This window comes from Schistocerca piceifrons, unplaced genomic scaffold (genome assembly GCF_021461385.2).
Source record: "Schistocerca piceifrons isolate TAMUIC-IGC-003096 unplaced genomic scaffold, iqSchPice1.1 HiC_scaffold_1275, whole genome shotgun sequence".
Classification (NCBI taxonomy): domain Eukaryota; kingdom Metazoa; phylum Arthropoda; class Insecta; order Orthoptera; family Acrididae; genus Schistocerca; species Schistocerca piceifrons.
Genome location: NW_025727097.1, coordinates 57,501 through 62,500, shown reverse-complemented (window position 1 = coordinate 62,500; position 5,000 = coordinate 57,501). Strand labels below are relative to the sequence as shown.

Sequence of the window (5,000 nt, the reverse complement as noted above, 5' to 3'; positions counted from 1 at the left end):
CTATACAACGGTGCACCCAACATCACAATAGTACCTCCTGTCACAGCGCACAAACAATGACATGAGTCAAAGACACAGGTCTGACACAAGCATAGAATTGGAGCGCCGCCTCTAATAAGCCAAAGGTGCATCCTGACGTGACAAATCTCATCATGTCACAAGCATTCACTTACTATAATCACTATCAACGAACCTGCCGCCCCGCCCCCCCCCCCCCCCCCCACACCTTTCCTTACAACAACGTGTAACCTAACCTAACCCATGTTGTACCTTAACCTAACCCATGTTGTACCTTAACCTAACCCATGTTGTGCCTTAACCTAACCCATGTTGTGCCTTAACCTAACCCATGTTGTCCCCTAACCTAACCCAAGTTGTCCCCTAACCTAACCCATGTTGTCCCTTAACCTAACCCATGTTGTGCCTTAACCTAACCCATGTTGTGCCTCTAACCTAACCCATGTTGTCCCCTAACCTAACCCATGTTGTCCCCTAACCTAACCCATGTTGTGCCTTAACCTAACCCATGTTGTCCCCTAACCTAACCCATGTTGTGCCTTAACCTAACCCATGTTGTCCCCTAACCTAACCCATGTTGTCCCCTAACCTAACCCATGTTGTCCCCTAACCTAACCCATGTTGTGCCTTAACCTAACCCATGTTGTGCCTTAACCTAACCCATGTTGTCCCCTAACCTAACCCAAGTTGTCCCCTAACCTAACCCATGTTGTCCCCTAACCTAACCCATGTTGTGCCTTAACCTAACCCATGTTGTGCCTTAACCTAACCCATGTTGTGCCTTAACCTAACCCATGTTGTCCCCTAACCTAACCCATGTTGTCCCCTAACCTAACCCATGTTGTGCCTTAACCTAACCCATGTTGTCCCCTAACCTAACCCATGTTGTGCCTTAACCTAACCCATGTTGTCCCCTAACCTAACCCATGTTGTCCCCTAACCTAACCCATGTTGTCCCCTAACCTAACCCATGTTGTGCCTTAACCTAACCCATGTTGTGCCTTAACCTAACCCATGTTGTCCCCTAACCTAACCCATGTTGTCCCCTAACCTAACCCATGTTGTCCCCTAACCTAACCCATGTTGTCCCCTAACCTAACCCATGTTGTCCCCTAACCTAACCCATGTTGTCCCCTAACCTAACCCATGTTGTCCCCTAACCTAACCCATGTTGTCCCCTAACCTAACCCATGTTGTCCCCTAACCTAACCCATGTTGTCCCCTAACCTAACCCATGTTGTGCCCTAACCTAACCCATGTTGTGCCCTAACCTAACCCATGTTGTGCCCTAACCTAACCCATGTTGTGCCTTAACCTAACCCATGTTGTGCCTTAACCTAACCCATGTTGTCCCCTAACCTAACCCAAGTTGTCCCCTAACCTAACCCATGTTGTCCCCTAACCTAACCCATGTTGTGCCTTAACCTAACCCATGTTGTGCCTTAACCTAACCCATGTTGTGCCTTAACCTAACCCATGTTGTCCCCTAACCTAACCCATGTTGTCCCCTAACCTAACCCATGTTGTGCCTTAACCTAACCCATGTTGTCCCCTAACCTAACCCATGTTGTGCCTTAACCTAACCCATGTTGTCCCCTAACCTAACCCATGTTGTCCCCTAACCTAACCCATGTTGTCCCCTAACCTAACCCATGTTGTGCCTTAACCTAACCCATGTTGTGCCTTAACCTAACCCATGTTGTGCCGTAACCTAACCCATGTTGTGCCTTAACCTAACCCATGTTGTGCCTTAACCATAACCCATGTTGTGCCTTAACCTAACCCATGTTGTGCCTTAACCTAACCCATGTTGTGCCTTAACCTAACCCACGTTGTCCCCTAACGTAACCCACGTTGTCCCCTAACGTAACCCACGTTGTCCCCTAACGTAACCCACGTTGTCCCCTAACGTAACCCACGTTGTCCCCTAACGTAACCCACGTTGTCCCCTAACGTAACCCACGTTGTCCCCTAACGTAACCCACGTTGTCGCCTATCGTAACCCACGTTGTCGCCTAAACCTGCTCTGTAATTGTTATACGACTCGTTCAATTAGTGTAGTGTTGCCCACCCGCAACCCTCGCAATATAGTTCGCTACTCGCACTGCCCGCTCCCCTGTGTATCGCTTCATGTTAAACACCTTGCAAGTCTTGCTGACTTTCCACATGCTCCTGCTGTACACTGTAATGTGGATGGCAGCAGGGCGTACATGCCGCCCCCCCCCCCCCCCCACCTCTCCCCACGTCCCCACCTTGCCCCCTGCCTTCGCAAGGTGGTTGGTGACAAGTTTGCATGTTCAATGCCCTTCGCATGCGACGTACGCAGGCTACGTTGTGGTGCGGCCTGTGTCAACTGTCCGCTGATGTCGTACGCGTGAACCACAATCTGTACTGCACATTCGTCCTTATGTACTGAATGATACATCGTGGCACATGTGTGACCGTACAACGACTGCGCCCAAAAACGGCGGACCATACAGTGCAAATATTGTGCACGCAGCTACGTGTCGTCTCCCTATGAGAGCTGGATTGCAGTGTGGTACGCCATAGAGACGTGTGGGAGGAACGGACGCCGTGGATGGCGATCAGCATGAGCTGTCTGTTGATGTATTCGGACCTAGTCGTCTCTCCTCACACACCGTGATGGCATGGTGCAGCGCGTTCCATATCTGCGACATGCTACAGAAGCCGGTTGACAGTCGTTCGAGCAATGGACATCGCATACGTACGGGGGCCACCTTCCACGTATTGTCTAGGCGTGCACATTTTGTTGCGTGTATGTGGGCAGACGTAGTGTGGCGTGACACCTGACACAGGCATGCAATAATGGTTGAAGTTGCAAATGGCGATGGACGCCTACGTTTTCTGGTGAAGTTACGCAAATGAAGAAATGGTAACCCGTTGTGGTGCGGTTGTTCTCGCTAGGGGTGAATCGGTGATGGCGACGATAGGTTGAGGTACTAACCGGTTGTTCCAGCGATACCCACCATGCCGACGAAACTGAACGGCATCTGGGTGTGAAGCGATACGCGGCGGTGGCTGGGTGGGACCGTCCCCGGCCGGTGAGGGGGCGCCTCCCGGCGTGCTGGCCGCGCGGTGCGTGGGCGCACGCGCTACAGCCGGCTGGTGGGGGCGGCCAGTGGCAGGCGCGCCGGCCGACGGACGCGGCAGGCGTCGCAGCTGCGCGCCGGCGCACCCTGCGCGCGGCGCCGTGCGGCCAAAGTAGGTCCTCGCGGGCCCGGTGCGAAGCGCGGTGGACATCTGCAGTGTGCTGGTCCGATTGAGGACTGTGTGCGTTGAGGATGCGCCGCCGCCCGGCGCTCGGCGCCGCGACGCCGTCTGCTGCTCGGTCGCCCCAGCGGTTCTCGCTGGTGGTTTGTATCGCAGCTGTGCGGATGTGTTGGCGTGTGCGCTGTGCTGGGAGAGTTCGCTTCGGCACCCAAGTGGGGCTTTTGTCCTTCTGTGGCGCTGGCGTTGGAGCTGCCGGTCACCGTAGGTGGCGCGTGTTGTCTCCCGCCGGCAATGCCACGACAGCACGCTCCCGGGCCTCTGTCGGCAGCGGCAAGCTCAGTTGGGAGCACGGGTGGTCGCACCGAAAGCGTCTACTCGCCTAACTCCGGGCGATTGCGCCTCTCTCGAACCCGACCAAGTACTTGGGACGGCGCTGCGCGCCGCCGGGACCTGAGAGGGTTTCGAGGTGTATTGTGCAGGGGAGCTCAGCCTCCTCCTGTTTGCAGAATGATTGAGCGGACGCTTGCGTGTTCGCGCGGGCCCCCGGGACACACTCCCGGGCGGCCGGCTGCTCAGCTCTAGTTGACGCAGCTCCCTGGTTGATCCTGCCAGTAGTCATATGCTTGTCTCAAAGATTAAGCCATGCATGTCTCAGTACAAGCCGCATTAAGGTGAAACCGCGAATGGCTCATTAAATCAGTTATGGTTCCTTAGATCGTACCCACGTTACTTGGATAACTGTGGTAATTCTAGAGCTAATACATGCAAACAGAGTCCCGACCAGAGATGGAAGGGACGCTTTTATTAGATCAAAACCAATCGGTCGGCTCGTCCGGTCCGTTTGCCTTGGTGACTCTGAATAACTTTGGGCTGATCGCACGGTCCTCGTACCGGCGACGCATCTTTCAAATGTCTGCCTTATCAACTGTCGATGGTAGGTTCTGCGCCTACCATGGTTGTAACGGGTAACGGGGAATCAGGGTTCGATTCCGGAGAGGGAGCCTGAGAAACGGCTACCACATCCAAGGAAGGCAGCAGGCGCGCAAATTACCCACTCCCGGCACGGGGAGGTAGTGACGAAAAATAACGATACGGGACTCATCCGAGGCCCCGTAATCGGAATGAGTACACTTTAAATCCTTTAACGAGTATCTATTGGAGGGCAAGTCTGGTGCCAGCAGCCGCGGTAATTCCAGCTCCAATAGCGTATATTAAAGTTGTTGCGGTTAAAAAGCTCGTAGTTGGATTTGTGTCCCACGCTGTTGGTTCACCGCCCGTCGGTGTTTAACTGGCATGTATCGTGGGACGTCCTGCCGGTGGGGCGAGCCGAAGGCGTGCGACCGCCCCGTGCGTGCTCGTGCGTCCCGAGGCGGACCCCGTTGAAATCCTACCAGGGTGCTCTTTATTGAGTGTCTCGGTGGGCCGGCACGTTTACTTTGAACAAATTAGAGTGCTTAAAGCAGGCAAGCCCGCCTGAATACTGTGTGCATGGAATAATGGAATAGGACCTCGGTTCTATTTTGTTGGTTTTCGGAACCCGAGGTAATGATTAATAGGGACAGGCGGGGGCATTCGTATTGCGACGTTAGAGGTGAAATTCTTGGATCGTCGCAAGACGAACAGAAGCGAAAGCATTTGCCAAGTATGTTTTCATTAATCAAGAACGAAAGTTAGAGGTTCGAAGGCGATCAGATACCGCCCTAGTTCTAACCATAAACGATGCCAGCCAGCGATCCGCCGCAGTTCCTCCG

The 5,000-nt window shown here is 53.8% G+C and overlaps 1 non-coding gene across 1 annotated transcript in view; it reads left to right on the top strand.

Moving 5' to 3' along the window:
- The first annotated feature begins 3,841 nt into the window (after window positions 1-3,841).
- The window catches only part of LOC124731229, a 1,909-nt gene continuing 750 nt past the window's right edge, over window positions 3,842-5,000 (top strand). The window contains exon 1 of the ribosomal RNA XR_007008211.1: window positions 3,842-5,000. This exon is cut by the window's right edge and continues 750 nt beyond it. This is a non-coding gene — a ribosomal RNA (small subunit ribosomal RNA).